General features: G+C 34.4%; 1 long non-coding RNA gene and 1 pseudogene across 1 annotated transcript in view; both read left to right on the forward strand.

Moving 5' to 3' along the window:
- LOC140696459 (uncharacterized) overlaps positions 1–5455 on the forward strand; it is a 343334-nt gene extending 337879 nt beyond the window's left edge. The window contains exon 3 of the long non-coding RNA XR_012072838.1: positions 5401–5455. This is a non-coding gene — a long non-coding RNA (uncharacterized lncRNA). The remainder of the gene's footprint in view (positions 1–5400) is intronic.
- Positions 5456–8542: 3087 nt separating this feature from the next.
- LOC102529578 (3-ketoacyl-CoA thiolase, mitochondrial pseudogene) lies at positions 8543–9644 on the forward strand (annotated as a pseudogene).
- The last annotated feature ends 8198 nt before the right edge of the window (positions 9645–17842 follow it).

Genomic DNA, 17842 nt, shown 5'->3' on the forward strand with positions numbered 1-17842 from the left:
AAATTCAGTTTTGCCATTTGACCATTATATTTTGCTTAATCATGGTCCAAAAATCATATATTAGTCATTAATAATATTTCATACCTGTTATGGACTAAATTGTGTCCCTCCAAAATTTGTATATTGGAGCCCTAACACTCAATGTGACTGTATTTTTAGATAGGATCTTTAAAAAATTCAGTACGGTTAAATGAAGTCATAAGGGCAGGACCTTAAACCAATGTGACTGGCATCCTTATGAGAAGAGGGAGAGACACCAGAAGATCATATTTTGATATATTCTTTAAGGAAAAAAGTTTTCTCCCTAGGATAATAAAATAATGATATGCATTGAAATCAGTAAATGTAAGAAGTTAAGCCTGAGAAATTTGAGGTGCTCTAAAAAAGAATATAGAAAAAGTAATGGTGTCAATAGGCAGGTAAGTCTTTTATAAAGTCTTCATTTCTGTCTATAATTTATATATTAACTGAAGCTCTAAAGCTGTACTGTTAAGAGAGCAGCTGAAGGTCTTTGAAATATAACAGAAATAGGGTCCATGAAGTTAAATCAGAGTCAATTTTTTTTTCAAATGTGGTCATATAAAGAGTCCATCCAGTTTACAGAGGCAGTAATTTAAGTAGATGCTCAAGCTCCAGGAGTCCGAGTGGACAGCTGAGTCTTGTAAATTGTTCTGTACTCTAGATCGTCAGAAAGATGGTAGAGGGCTTCAGTTTTCCAAAATCAGGAACAAGCTGAAAATCTGGAAAGCTTGGTGTCAGAAGAAATAAAAGGGTTCAATGAAGTGACATGAAGGAGCAGAAATTCAAGCTCTTCTATTATTAAGACAATGCAACAGCAATTAGAAATACCAGTGTGGACCTACTGTGAGTCGTGGACATGTTGGCCTCTGGGCACGAGTACATTTTCTGTAACCCCATTTTCTCCAGCCTTTGCCAGCTGCATCGTTCTATCATGCTTATGTTAAAAATAAGAAGAGAACAGGTCAATCAGGTCAATAAGGTTCTAGATGTTTTGCCAGTTCACCACAGAAGCAATATTGTGCTATTCTCAATGCCTTATGTCAGTTATCGTATGTTATCGAAATATTTCATTACTCACAATGTTAAGCTCATCACTTTATCAAGTTGTTCCTGTCAAGTTTTTTTCACTATCTTGTACAGAGTTATATTGAGATGATATAAATATTTTGTGACACCTCAAAATATCACTCACTACTTTTAGAATCCTTTTATGAGTCTTCCCTGAATTAATGTTGATAGTTGTTAAATGGTGATTTTTTTTTATCTCTTCATTCTTTTCTTGTTTATTACTTGACCCTCTGCTATAAGAAAGGGCTTTCTATATAAATATAGATATATGAATTATTAAATATGGCATATTAGTAAGTTAATTCATTTAAGCAGTTATAACCTAACTAATTATTTAATTCAATGCTAAATTGCATCATATTTTCCCCATGGGAGCTCCTCAAGTTGGCTTCTGTGTCCTTTGTGTGTGTCTCATTTTTGAGTACTTTCTTACATTCAGAAACAAGTTCATCCAAGTTCATCTTGTACTTTTCCTGCTCCAGCCTAGAATCGGGCATTTCTCCACAAAGTTCTAGCTTCTATCAGTGGAGAGACAGTATTTAGAAACCATGGTCTGGCTCCCATGATTGTTACCAGTTTGCTGTTGCTTCTAGCACCTCTCAGAGGACAGAACCAAGACGTAAGACCTCATGAACTGTGTAACTTCAGCAAATCCAACTGTGAACTGGATTTTCTTTGTCACTCTTCCATTTCAGACACTTTTTCTTGGGTACCTTTTACTGTTTTTTATTTTATTTTTATTTTTCTCAATATTTCTGCTCTTTGTTAAGACCCTTTAGAAGTTTTCCTTCTAATTTTTTTCTTCCTTAACATCTTGTCTTCATTCCTGATACAGATAAGATAAAGCTGAGTCTGAATGCCTGGGTATATTTGCAAAAGTTTAAAACATGAAGAAATTACGTGACTTCTTTATGAACGATGGTGGACGTAGTAAAACTCAGGCATAGGGACACACAGTTAAGCATTTTCTCAGTCTGCTTAAGGAAAAGCATTTCAAAATTCAGGCACTATCATGGGTTGGATAACAAAAAGATGTTAGAATCTGAAATACAGTGCCTGTGAATGTGGCCTTGGATAGAAATACCATCCTTGCAGATGATCTAGTTAAAATGAGTTCATTAGGGTGAGCTCTAATCCTATATGATTCCATCCCGAAAAAAGAGGGGGAATTTGAACATAGACAGACACACACACACAAACACACTGAACTCCATGTGAAGGTGAAGGCAGAGGCCAGGGTGATGCACTTACAAGCCAAGGAACACCAAAGAGTGCCTGAAAACCACCAGACACTAGGAAAGCAACATGGAACAGATTTTCCCTCGCAGCCCTCAGTAGGAACTAACCCTGCCAACATCTTGATCTTTGACTTCTAACCTCCAGAACCGTGAGGCAATGCCTCCAGAACTGTGAGGCAAATGTTGTTTAAGCACCACTTTGATACTTTGTTATGGTAGCCCAGCAAACTAATAGAATCACAAATGCAGGGTGTTATTAAATTTCCACATTATGCTACATATCTATATGGATCATAAATAGTGCTAAAATTTTCTCTTTCTACTTAACTCATTTGTGAGAGTTAAAAAGAATTGTATAATTCTTTATGTACTTAATGGTCCAGACATTTAAAATATCAACCATTAACACTATGCATTAGAATAAAAACAAAATACATCATAAACTAAGAGATTAGAACAGTAGATCATTATAAGAAAACACAACACGTTAGACTTGGGTAAAAATATCCATCTCTGAAATGAACACCTTCTATTAAGTAAAGAAGAAGTATTTTAATGACATAATGTAAGTGCGTGTCTAGCTAATGGGAAAAACTTAGCAAGCAGAGGGTTTACAGAGAAGCACACACCTTGATTATTGTTAAGGTGTGTTTTTAAATTTAGTTTAATCAAACAGAAGGACTCTCTTGGCTCCCTGAGTGTACAGGTGAGAATCAATGAAGGTTGTTTATTCTTTGGTTCTACATATAAAATTTTCATGGTGAGGTTACTTCTGTGTTTTAAAGATGAATGCTAAAAGTGGAAACTGCTATACTATATAAAAGAGCAATTAAATGTTCTTTAATTCCCTAGGGAATTACTTTTCCCATTCTTTCATTTTTCCCCAGTTTTAATAAAGTGTAACACCTTTAATCAAAGTTTTTTTAAATGCTGAAAATAAGAAATATTTTATTATAAATTCACTTATAAAATTCACTTATAAAAACTAGCTTTTGTAAATTTATTGAGATCTCAGAAATCCTAGGGTGCCAGTGAATTTGCTGAAAAACTACTAAGGAATGGATTCTGAAAAGATGTGCTATATTTATTCACTAAAATTTCTCTCAGTATCATTCTTAGTCATTTCACTCTGGTGAAAATAAGGCTTAGAAAGATTTACTATTTTCATAACAAAAATAACCTAAAGTTATTAAGCCTTTTAAACTTCATGATTTCATGTCTTTTATTCCCTTACTTAAGACTAAACTCTTTCTTTTCTTAGTTACTTGCTAAATACCTATCATTCCACTGTTACGCAGATCAAATTTCACACCTTCTTTAAGCTTATCTGGTTACTTACTCTCCCACCCCACCCCCGCAAGCAGAGCTAAGTACTCAATCTGAGAGTTTATTCTATCCTGCCTGTACTTTACTTGTAATATTCATGTCATAACTGTCTCCAAACATGCCTTTCTTCACTGAGGAATGCATTTTATTTTAGGGTAAGAAATTTTATTCTGGTTATCTTTTTACTATTAAGATCTGTCGTAGTGCTACGTGATAGTCTACAGAGGAATGTTAACTAAGTGAATTAATAAAGTCGCGTTTTCATTACGTATTAGCCAAAGCTCACAGGTTACTGTGCATACCACACCCATGAGTTTTGTCATTCCTTATAGCTAGACCTTTAGTATGTCTTGGGTTTCCCAGGACAGTCCTGTTTTTTCTTTTTATTAAGTTATAGTTAATATATAATATTATGTAAGTTACGGGTGTACAATAGAGTGATTCACAATATTTAAAGGTCATACTCCATTTGTAGTTATTATAAAATTTTGGCTATATTCCCTGTGTTGCACAATCTATCCTTGGAGCTTATTTTATCCATTATAGTTTTTGCCTCTTAATCCCCTACCCCTATCTTGCCCTTCCCCTTCTCCCCTCTCTGCTGGTAACTACTAGTTTGTTCTCTATATCCATGAGTCTGTTTCCTTTTTGTTATATTCACCAGTTTGTTTTACTTTTTCAGATTCCATATATGTGCTATTGTACAGTATTTGTCTTCCTCTAATTTATTTCACTTGGTGTAATACCCTCCAAATCCATCCATGTTACTACTGCTGGAAATATTTCATTTGACTTATGGTTAAGTAGTATTTCATTGTGTGTGTGTGTGTGTGTGTACCATATCTTCTTTTTCCATTCATCTCTTGATGGACACTTAGGTTGCTTCCATATCTTGGTGATTGTATATAATGCTGTTGTGAACACTACGGTATATATATCTTTTCAAATTAATGTTTTTGATTTTTGTTTTGTTTCTGTTTTTTTCTGATATGTACCCAGGAGTGGAATTTCTGGGTCATATGGTAATTCTATTTTTAGTTTTTTTTAAGAAACTGCCATACTGTTTTCTACAGTGGCCACACCAATTTACATTCCCACCATAGTGTATGAGTTCTCTTGACAAATTTGTTATTTGTGGTGTTTTTGATGATAGCCTTTCTGACTGGTGTAAGTTGATATCTCATTCTGGTTTTAAGTTTCATTTCTCAGATAATTAATAGTGTGGAACACCTTTGCATGTGCCTATTGGCCATCTGTATGTCTTCTTTGGAAAAAAGGTCTATTCAGGTCTTCTGCCTATTTTTTAATTGAGTTTTTTTTTATTTTGAGTTGTATGAGCTGTTTATATATTTTAAATATTAAACCCCTTATTGGCCATTTCATTAGCAAGTATTTTATCCCATTCAGTAGGTTGTCTTTTTTGTTTTGTTGATGGTGTCTGCTGTGGGACAGTCCTGATTTATGCTTATTATCTTGACATATGATCTGGCTCAGGCTTTTTTTCCCCATATTTGTTCTTTTTTAAGAGAATTACTATTACTAATAATTGTTTCAAAATAAGTTGGATAGATTGGGTGGGCCTTCAGCTTGTATTTCTGGTTTAAGCCATGGTTTCACTCAGTTTAAGCCACCATCTTACCTCATAGTGTGTGAGACATGTTGCAGTGAATCACGTCCTCACTTTTACCCGTTATTACATCTGAAAGATGAGCTACAACCACTCATTTCTCTTTCCATCTTCTTCTAGATAAAACACCTAACACTTCCCTTTCAAGAACAACAGGCTGATAACATGCTATGTGCCCTAACAGAGGCCAGCTGGGAGAGCTCACATTTGCTGGTGTGTGTGGAGTGGGAAGTGTTGGATGATGTTGCTTCTGCTGGCCAGCTCTTTTACAAGTATGGTGCAGTCGGCTGTGCTGTGGCTTCACAGGCAGTGCTGGATTCGTTGAAAAGCCCACAGATAAGAGTGACTTCTGATCAAGCTTAAACAATATTCTAGGTCTTCGTTTCTCTCTGACCTTATCTTGACTTTGTTTCCAGTGAATAGGAACAAAATTACCCTCAGACCCTCTAGTAGCAAGATGGCTGCAGCTCCTAAATTCCTAGTTCAGGAGAGAAAAGAAATATTTCTTATAAATCCTCCAAATTTTCTGACTTTCATTCTGAATAGATAGATTCAGGAAATTCACTGTTCAATATGTTATTTGATTTGGTTCATGCATGCTCCTCTTCTGGAAGAATCCAAGGTCAAATTCCCATGGGGACTTTAAAACTGGCCTCAAATAATATCTAGAAGCAGAATGGATATAAGGTAGTGAATAAAAATATCTTTGACACTGAGACCTTGAAATGTACTAAGTGTTCCCTAGTTACTAGTTTTTCTCTTTTTCTCCATTAGCAAAGCCATTTGTATAGATCTCTCCCAAAAATCCGCCCCCAAAATCAGTTGTGATCTTTCTGAGCAGGTCGAATTTTCACAAAAGTTTAGCTTGTCCTATGCACCAGATCTAACATCAAGCTATCCATAATGCCTTCTGGGTTTCCACAGGTGCTATTTTTGACTAAAAATAGCAAAGTTCTGCTGTGTACATTTGGGAAAAGAATAGTGTGGTTTTTTAATAAGTTGTTTCAACTTTGTTAAAAAAAAAACTTTGGCATATTTCATCATCTGTTACATAAATATTACATATTGAGATGAGAATTTGTTAAAAGAGTAAATGGGGTAATTAGTTGAACAAGAGGTGAAAGAAAAACACTAAATTAAGTAATATATTATTTTACCTAAGAATGGTATTTAAACACCTAAATAAAAAATGGAAGAAGTTTACAACCTACTTTGCTTTTGCTTTCCTGGAGAGAGATTCATTTGAGAATGATAACCTCAGAAGGATGGTCTACTGACCCCTAAGTCAGAGCCTGACTTTATTTCAAGTTACAGAAAACAAAAGTTTGCTGGGAAACAATGGGAGAATGCTACTAGTTTTCATTCCATGGTATTCTTTTTATATACTTTTTTTTTAATCTTTGGAGAAACATTTTACAGTCTGCCTGCCTGTAAAAGTGATGTTTGAATGTAATCTACAAAAGTTGCAAAACTGGTAACTCATAAAATATTCCTGAGGTTGGCAAGTTTCACATGATGAAAGATTCACACAGCTCTAACAAGTAACTAAAAAGGAGACTGGTGTCATGGGCACCAGCACAGCAGTTTAAAGCCCCATGCTGGATACTGGACTCCGGTTTGAATTCTTATCATCGATCCCAGAAGATAACACCCCCACCATGATCATCCTTCATTGGCGTGTTCAAGCTTAACCAACCTTACTGCAAAATAATTGAAAATATGAATAAAACAGCTCTGTTTCTTCTTCTTTTTTTCTTAAAAGAAGATGAACATTTTACAATGAAGAGGATTTTCACATTTATATTTAGTTCATTTTGCTCTAGCTTGAAAAACAGGTCTCTAGTTTCTGCCAGCACTGGTAACCAAGGAGAATGATTACCACATGCAGGTGTCACTGATTGGTTGGACTTGAAAGCTGCACAGATTTGTTTGGAGGCCTGAACTGATCTCTCTATCCCCTAATCTCCATTTACTTCTGCCAAATGCCATTAGAGAGCAGTGATATCTGTTTTGACTGACAGCATGGCTAACAAGTAGGATCAATGTCAATGTATCATTTGGATTTGTGGCAGAAATATATAAATACACACACACACACATGCACATATATATATAAAATAAACATTATTGTCTACAAATTTTATTTCTACAAGTATGTATTTTAAAAGATTAGCTATAAACATATTCTAGCCAACTAAGTGAAACTCCTGTTAAGAATTCTGCTTTTTGTTTTTAATTTCCCAAACTTCCTACTTTGTAGTAGTATCTTAAGTAAGAAAAGGATAAATATATAAGGATATATAGGTAAAAAGAAACAAACAACAACAGAAACAAAACAAACCCCTCCTATCTAATGAATAAGCACTAAGGTTTATGGCATAAGGCTATAGAATACTTAAAAATAATTATGACTTAGCAGATACTATGTAAAAGGGGACTTATTAATTAAGGGGACTGTATCTTCATTTATAGAACATAGAGAAGCTTTCTTAATATGTCTTCACGTGAATAATCTTTGAAATTAACTGAAGCTTCCAATTCCCCGATTGAATAACTGTGGCTGGCATGTCTCTCTTCTGCTCCACACCTTCTGCACTTCTTACTTTACCCAATGAAACCATTGCTAGATATTGTGGAGGAGGCCTTAGGATGTCTTTTATGTAAAAGGTGGAACACAAATCAATCTCAAACTAAATATGAGAGAAAAGGCTTTTGTCCTTACATCATAAAGTACCTGCATATGTTTTAACTTGAAATAAAATGTTTAAGGTATATGTACATTTTTATTTGTTTATGGTTCCTACTTTAACCTACTTTCTCAGTTAACTTACAAATAATTGTTCCAGTGAAGGAAGATAAGATGGCTCTTACTATATACTATAGAAGTATTATGCATTCAACATAAAACAGAACTTCTTTTACTATTATGTAGTGATGGCACTGAAAATTATATTTTGATGGTAGAATACTTTAAACATGTGTCTTCAATTCCTCTAATTTAGAATCCTCTAGTTTAGAAACTGAATATAAAGAAAATCCTAAGTGCAAATACTAAGAGGACAGGAGACTAACCTTATATTTGCCAAGATTTTAGAGGCAGATTAAAACTTCTACCTATAACTGCCCATTGCATCAGATGATATTATCCTCTCCAGAATTTGATTAACAAGAATTCTACTATTAAACATGAATTCCATTGTTTTGCAAGTCTTTCTGTTATAAATGAAGAATCAACAAATCAGAGCTTCAGGCTGGTGAGCAAATGAAAGCGCTGGGACAGGTGGCATGCCCAGAGGACATGGAAGCTGCACACCCTTCCTCCCCATACCTTGCCCTGTGCATCTCTTTTATCTGTCTGTTCCTGAGTTGTATCCTGTATACTAAACTGGCAAGTAGTTCTTCGGGTGCTGCAGATTTGGCAAGGCATGCCAGTTTGCTGTGGGAATCCCAAAAGAGACCTCAGCTCTCACTGTTAATTGGCTCTGTGGCTCTGGTTTCCATTCCATTGTGAATGGATGTTAGAAAATGTGTGTTAAAGATGCTGAAGTTGTCTCGTGTGGAGGAGCCAAAACCATGGCTCCCTGCTGTTCAGAAACGAGCATTTGAGAACCAAGTTTGGAAGGTTCTTTGTGAGCAGCATGAATAGATCAGCATGTCCAACTCCCCCATGGGAATTACTGCAGAGAATTTTGCTGCAAAACATAAAATAAGCAGAAAAGAATGTAACAAATCCATCCCATTGTCACAGCAGAGATGGAAAGCTGCTAATGATGCTGGTCACTTTAATAATGAGATGGTACCAATTCAGGTAAAGATGAAGAAGGGAAACAAGCAGTGCAAGTAAGAGCAGGCTTGGTCCCAAACAAGCCTGGAGCAGCTAAATAAACTTCCTCCAGTTTTCAAGGAAGAAGGGCCAACATTGCAAGGAATGTACCAAGCATATCTAATGTTTTCATAGCTAGTGAAGATGCTGTTAAAGGCATAACTTCACACTGGCAAGAATCGTGGGCTATTTTGTATCTAGATGTGATCTATCTATTGTAGATAATATTGGTCTTGTCCCTGCTACCAATGAGGCACTAAAGAAAACAAGATTGAGTCTTGAAGACATGGATTTGGTAGAGGTGAATGAAGATTTTGGCCCCTGGAATTTAGCAGCTGAGAAGAGCTTGGATCTCGACCCAAGTAGAACCAACGTACAAGGAAGAGGCATTATTTGGGATCAGCCACTGGGAGGAACTGGATCAAGAATTATTGCACACCTGGTTCATGAATTAAGATGTGGAGGTGGAAAATATACAGTTGCATCAGCTTGCACTGGAGCTGGCCAGAGTATCACACTGATCACTCAGAGCACAGCCTGAGGAGAGCAAGGAGACCACCATGACCCACAGTTACTTTACGTAGCCAGACCACATTAAAACAAGTGACTTTCAGAGCAGCAGCTAAAACTGGCTATGCCCTGCCACTGAAACAGTGACTGAAGGTGATCAAGTGTTGATGAAGTAAAGATGTATTTATCATTCATAAGAGCTCAGGTCAGAAGTAAGTTCTCTCAAATTTGCACCAAATATGATGCATTTCTGAATTGAAATCTAATTATAGAAGGCCCTTAAAAGAAACCATGTCCTGGCCATATAACCACCACATATGCTTTAGATCATATGATTGCAAGGAAATTGAATAAATGCTGCCTTAACTTCCCAAAATAAATAGAGGAATGAACCCATGAAAAAATACCTCTATGAGGAATACTCAGAATTGCTTATGATTTTCTTTTTACAGTTTATACTTTACTACATGACATTCTATTAACATTCTTTAATAGAAACAATTCCAAAGGGGCTAGTCCCTGATATACAGGACGTGGCCTGATACTTCTAGCCGCATGCTTTGATGTTGCTCCAAGCTGACTTGGCACTTACAGCTAGGTTTCCGAGTCTCCCATTGAACATAAACTTTTTCACAGAACCTCAAAATCAGATAAGACCATTCTGTGATTGTTATGGATAAAGACAAAACAAGACCATTCTGTAATCAGGCCTGAGCATCAATGAGGCAGTGCCCACAGCATCACAAATATAACCCTTCCCTGGTTACTATGAGCAACTGCTGTTTCTTAAATAATTACAGGATTAGCCTCACTCTAGTGCATACTCCCCATAGATAAGATGTTTTGAGATATTCTAGCATAGAATTGCTCCCAGCTGCTGATAGTATACAATCCAGTGCCAAGTCCCACTTCCTTAAACCCTCCTCCAAACTCAACCAAAGCCTAAATTGTGTAATACACTGTTTTCATTACCATCCATGATGGTTAGTTTAAGTGTCAACTTGACTAAACTAAGGGATGCCCAGATAGCTGGTGAAACATTGTTTCTGGTTATGTCTGTGAGGGTGTCTCTGGAAGAGATTAGCATTTAAATTAGTGAACTGAACAAAGCAGATGACCCCTGCAAATGTGGGTGGGCATCAGCCAACCTCCTGGGGGCTCAGGTAGAATAAAAAGGCCAAGGAAGAATGAATTTGTTCTTCCTTCTGCTTGAGCTGGGACATCCTCTCCTGTCTTTAGTCATCGACCACTCACCTCCCCACCCCTACCCCTGTTTCTCAGATCTTTGAACTTGAACTGAATTACACCTCTGGCTTTTCTGGTTCTCCAGCTTGCAGATGGCAGATTGCAGGACTTCGCCTCAAAATTACATGAGCCAAATCCTATAATAAATACCTCCCTTCTCTCTCCCTCTTATGAAAACTTTTGTTATGTTGAAATGGCCTAAAGCAAAGAAGCAATTTTTTTCCCTAGAAGTGAAAATCTTCTTCAGATTTCTTTCGGATTAGCAAAAACAGGTACTCATGTAGGTCTTTCATAAAAGTGAAATGGTATAAGGCAAACTTTCAAAAGGCAGGGTATACCTCTGTGTGTGTGTGTGTGTGTGTGTGTGTGTATTCTTTTACTTCTGTTTCTCTGGAGAACTCTAATACACCTTACCAAGACACCCCACATTTCTCCACGTGCATGTCCTTTAATGTTGCAAACAAGAATAAACCCAGGTGTGTTCCTGGTGGTCTTTGGATGTAGAGTGCTAACACAAAGAACAGAAAATAAATTGCATGTGTTTAAAGAGTTGATTGGAATGGGGGATATATTACGTAAATCCAAGAGGAATGCAATGCAAGAAGATGGAATTAATAGGCAGCAAAAAATCAAATTTCTCTGCTCCCAGAATTCTACATAACACCACAGTAGAGGTATTGTGACTTATTGATTAAATTATCCAATTCAGTGAAAGTATGGTGAATAGATGCAGGAAAGCTGTTTCTGTATGCTCTGTTTAAACTACAATTAAATTTCCAGCTGGATATCCCCAAAACGTAGTAGAGCCCTTGCAGGGATGGTATTTGCCTTGTTCTATTTTGAGATTCTTTAGCAGCATCACCTTATAGCAACAGCTGTTCAGAGTGCTGGGATTGGTATGAATTTTTCTTCTACTGCTGGCAAGTTGAAAATCTGTAAAATATTTTCAGTTCATTTCAGGTTCAGGTATCCCTAGGAGCAATTGTCTTCATGCACTAGAAGGGAAGGTACTAAGACTGTAAAGCAGAGTTTCAGGAACTAAATTCTAACTGCTGTTCGTTGGAAACTCCAACTGAGACTTAATTGCCAAACACCAGACATTAGAAGATCAGTAGCTAAATTAGCCAGAGTAAACATCCTGAGGTACAAAACTAGTGCCAGCTCACTGAGCTAAGAATAAGACACACGTGGGTTAGCAGTAGGGCTGAGGAAAGACCTAAATAAATATGGATAAATGCAGTATCTATTTCTATATTGAAGGACACGATTTGACCAAAAAATCAGAAAAATTAATTCACCTATAAAGATGTGAAATGGAATATTTGGAAGATTTATGCTCTTGATTAGAAAATAGCTATATTAAGATTATATATTATATATGTAATTTGAGTGCTAATATAAGAACCTCATGATAATCATCAAGATAATTTTAATTTAACAATCATACATGGAAAGTTTAGATCTTCCATGGGATTATTTATTAATATGAGCACATGTATTTCCCCCCTCCTCTTTCCCGTCTCTTTAGTGTATATTTTCCCCTAAATATCAAACAGTTAACTTTTTAGAGTTATTGTTACATACCAAAAATTGCAAAGATGATAATTTACTTTTGATGACTTTTCCCAAACTGAGCTGACGCATATAACCAGCACTCAGATCAAAAGACAGACCATTACCAGTAGCATGGTTCCCCATCTGGTGGCTTTTTTCCCATTATATTTTTTTAAATAGAAATGGTACCCTCTACTGAAACCAAGAAGAATAACTATAATAATGATGTTAATAATAATTATTAACATAACATCATTATTATTATTTGTAATAGTATATAAACCTGTTCAGTGGTCATGTATGAATATAAGGCTTATAAGATAACTAAATCTTCAAGCATCTGAATTTTAATTTTTTTAAAACTATTTTGACACTTTTTTCAAAACTATAGGCAACAATAATGATTTTGAATCTTATCCCACATGCAATGAGAAGCCACTAAATAAATTTCTGCAATGGGAGGACATCAGTATTTTTTTTTTTAAGAAAACCAAGACTTTCAAGAATGTGGATGATGAATTGATGAATTACTAAGAATCAAGAAGGGTTGGAGTCCAGAAATTTAGAAAATAAGGAATTAATCCACTAGATAAATTGTAAAATTTTGAACTAAGAATGTGTTGAAGGTTAAAGGTAATGTAAAGTTTATAGCAATGAAGGAAAAGAAGAAAAATCCTGTCCAAATGACTGATTTAATGAGAAGGTTCTGGGAGACAAAAGAGTTTTAGCCTCAAATTCTGGCTTAGTGGATGCTCATATCATTAATGACAAAAAATATAGAAGTAATAACTAATAACATATATGTATATTTCATTGCATAATAAAATTTCTCCTTCATTCTTTCATGCTTTATTTATTTGTTTATTTATAAACAAAGGTAACGTGACAGTTACATTGCAAAATCATTCACAAATGAAGCCTCTTACCGGGAAAATGTCTTTGAGACCCAAGTGTGGATTCTTTGAATCATCAAGCTATTTGAAGAACTGTTTCTTATAAAACATGCATTTTGTACTTAAAGTTGCTTTACCTTTCAACATTTAATACATTCTGATTCCTAAAGAGTCATTTAAATCTTTTTAAATGTAACTATTTTAGACTTTTTTTTCTATTGACTAAAACTAGTTATGTTTTATACTCTACTGCAATAACTCACCTAGTTATTTCCTCGATATCTAGGACTCAATATTTCTAAATGACTTCTAGTTCCCCCACCATAATTGGCTGTAGTTCTTTTTCTGTATTGTCTCTCCTTTTCTTCCATTATGTTCACATATTTGCTTCCTTTTCTTCCACCATTTCCAGCCATTAGTGGCCATGAAAGGCACTTTTGAACTTTCTGTATTAAATAATTTCCCTTCAAAAGTTCATTTGCTTTATTATTTTTTTATTTTGTCATGTATTTTTTAATTTTTATTTTTTTAATTGAAGTAAATTTACAATGTCATGTATTTTTTAATTTCATTTTTTTTAATTGTAGTCAATTTACAATGTTAGTTTCTGGTGTGCCACAAAGCAATTCAATTATACATATAAATAAATATATATAATTTTTCAGATTTTTTCAGATTGCAGCTCATTACAAGAAATGGAATATAGTTCCTTGTGCTATACAGCAGGTCCTTGTTGTTTATCTATTTTATATATAGTAATGTATATTTTCATGTTTGATAATATTCACAACTATTTCTTTTTGATTGGAGTAAATCTCATTGCAGATCATTTCTTTCAAAATTATATGAGATAGAACCACATTTGATTTTTTTGAGAAGTAAAGATCAGTTATTTTGTAGAATATTCCTCAATATGTGTTTATCTTATAAGATTTTTTTCCCATGATTAAATCCACTGTATACATTTGTGGCAGAATGCTCTAAAAATGATTTGTTTTCCTTTTGTTCTCAATAAATGAGGTCAAGAGGAAAATGATTCTGGCTTGTCTCAGTATTGGTGATGCTAAATTTCATCATACGGTTAAGGTGATGTCTACCAGGTTTTTTCACTGTACATTTACTGTATTTTACTATGTGATCAATCTAGGAAATATTAAGGAGATATTTTGACTATTTAAAAATTTTGATGCTCATCAAACTTTCACTCACTAGTATTATCAACCATTGGTGATTTTCTAATTATATATGTACATATATGTATATATTTTATTATACATACATTTATTATATATTACTATGTACATCATATGTTACATGTATTATAACTGCATACTATATATATAATACAATATATTATGATATAGATATGTATATGAGCTAGCTTCCTATTGTCAGAAAAAACTCTTTGCGTATTTGTTTATATCAGTATGGTTTCATAACTTATTATTTTATTTAGTGAATTAAAACAATTACTCTATTTATTTTACTTTCAACTTGTCCATTTGATGTATCTATTCGTTCACAGTGATTTATCTACCCAGGTCCACTGTCCTTTGGGAACAAAAGTCAAAATTTTTTGTATTTCAGAAAGGTAATAAATTGCATATATTATATCCATTGAGAAATCTAGTTGAACACATACTTTTTGGCAGTGACATGTATGAATATTCAAAATAAATATGATTGATAAAGACTGGTTTAATCTTGGTTTATATATATTAATATAAAATACACACGGAGTTAAGTATTCAGGAATTCTGTTAATAAAGTGTAAAGAATATTTCAGATAATATATATATAAAAGCCTGGTAATATTATTTTTATATCTGTGGCTGTTTAGTTCATGTATAATAGGTTTAATCAGATTTATGTTGTCTAATCTGTTGTGCCATGATACAATATTAATACCATCCTAGGAAATTTCTGTCTTATATAAGAATATATAAACTTGTTAAAACTTTACATATTAATCTATTAAAAATTATTTGAAAGGTAGATCTGGTAGCAATAAAAAGCAAATCTGAGAATTTTAGATTAAAAACTTACTCTAAGAAATTCTTTCTCCAAAGATTTTCTGACAGGATAAAATAATAATAAAAATCAAAATATACAGGGACAAAGGGTATCTGTAACTAATTGAGGGACATTTTAAAGTAGATTATTCCTTAGTTCAAAGATAACACTTGACAGTTTTCTCCTCTCCATTACCCTACTTTTCAGTGTAGAATTTTGAATAATGAAACCACTGAAACCACAAGATGAATGGAAAATTTTGGTTGCCAGGGAAACCTCTATTAGCTGTTGTATGGTTCTCATGTTGGTCTCCCACTTTTTCCCAAATCAGTGGTTTCTTGATATTGGGGGGAAAAAAAAGATTGGAACTAAAATGCATTTTTACAAAGGGAATATATTTTATATAAAATATCAGAAGTCTAAATCAATCTATTACTATTTTATAGTCTAAAGTACAATGTAGAGTAATTGTTATTAGAAGGAAAAATTAGATCTTTTTATCTCTGAGTATATTATTTAACTTTAATGTTGCCCTCAAGGCTTCCATTAATGTGTCATGTCTTAAATGCATGAAGTCTAAATTGGTAGAGAACTGTGATGATTTTTACCTGTTCTGTTTTTATGCCTCACTGTGTCCTCACTGTGCCAATGCATTATCTGTAACAGTTCCTTCACATTACTTATAATTTATTCCTGGAAAAAAAAAGAACACCTACATCGTTTGGCTAAAAGTACTTTTCCCTGGGATTAAAAAGGTTGCCATTTTTACATGCTGACTTGAAGTGGAAAGAAATGAAAATAAGAGCTATTTTCTTTTTCCAAACACGTCCTTTGACGTTTTCAAAGTGAACCTTGATAGAGAATATGGCCAAATAAAAATGCAGCTACTGCTTTGGCTTCAGGAAGAAACAAAATCAAAATAGCAATTTCCCATGGTGATTCCCTTTTTGGAACACTGATCATTAAACCATCTTGCTCTTTGACATACTTTACAGAAGTATGGTATTACTTCTATTGGCACTTAATTTGAGGAATTACATTTAAAAATTTTTTTTAATCCCATGACTTTTGAAAGAGTGAAATAAAGACATTCTTCCCATCATGATGAATGCACTCTATACACCTAAAAAGGTTATTTTCTCTTAGGTCCCCATGGACTAAATCTGGATTTGAGACCACTAAGGAACTATATACTTCGATAGCAAAGCCTTACCCTCTGATAGAATTGCTTTCACTGAATTGAACTGAGGCATTTACCACCAGCTTTTGTCTGGACGTTAAAGAAACAATCATAAGAAACTTGTTAGCTTTCCTTTTGTGTCAGTGTTATTGAGGACATCAGTCAATGTATGGAACAGCTTCCTCTTTACAGTATTCCAAAGGAGACATTGCTTTCAGGCTTCCATATCAGTAGAAGGTGTACCTCTTTTGAACACTGGCTCCCTGCCCTTCCTACCTCCCTAATCTTATAGAGGCTATGTCTCTGAATTTTATGCTGATTGTTTTGACTACCAGAAAGTGTAGAGTCAACATTCTGATACATCTCTGTACCTACTCAGGACTTTACAGTAGGCATTTCTGACTGCTAATCTTAACCCCAAGTATATTATTACCTTTCGCATGATTTCCTTTCTTCTTGCCTAAACTATTATATTGTAGACATTAAAATTATTAAACACATAAAGCAATTAGTGAGCAAGAAAGAGCATTTAAAAAGATGCTTCACCTTTTTGCATATAACTGAAATGCAAATGCTTTCTTTACAATTAATGACTGCTTGAAATAATACTTACTCACTTAAACATTTATTCTTATCACAGACAGGATGAAGGACTATTTGGAGGTGGGGTGGGGACGCTGAACTATTGAAGCCTTGACTACTCTTTAGCTTTATGCTGTCTTAATCTCCTTACTCTTTAATGGATGTCTTTATCTTAGTTGATTTCATATTCTTCTCAAGCTATGCTTTGCAATGTTCCTACAGGTACATCTAAATTTTCTGTTGTGTAGTTAAAATGTGAGGTCTCAAATAATAAACTGCCAAAGATTTAATTAAGGTAAACAAACTAATTGGATATGGTAATAAGTGAGCCTCTGGGAGGTATAGCATCTCTGTCTAGGGGCAGAAGCAGTACACTGTTGACATTAACATAGACTCACTTATAGAATACATTTCTATCAAATGTTATTTCAACCCATTTTTTAATGCCCAAAGGAGAATCTCATAGAAATCTCCAAATTATCGTGTGATTAGTTGCACATACAAAATGAGAACAAGTAAAGAAAATGAAGGCATTGAGAAGATGCTGACATTTATTGAATATTTATTATATACTAGGCTCTGATTTATCATATTTGAACTTTTTAAAATACTTTTCCTAGCCTTTGAAGAGCAATAAAATATTGTCATTCCTCTGTAATGTTCCCTGTTTTAATAGACAGAAATTATCTATGGGAGAATAAGATACTTTTAGAAAAGAGCTGAAGCTAAGAGCAGGAAATGCTCTTATTTATTCTTATGGTT

The sequence above is a fragment of the Vicugna pacos genome, chromosome 5 (genome assembly GCF_048564905.1).
Source record: "Vicugna pacos chromosome 5, VicPac4, whole genome shotgun sequence".
NCBI classification, from domain to species: Eukaryota; Metazoa; Chordata; class Mammalia; order Artiodactyla; family Camelidae; genus Vicugna; species Vicugna pacos.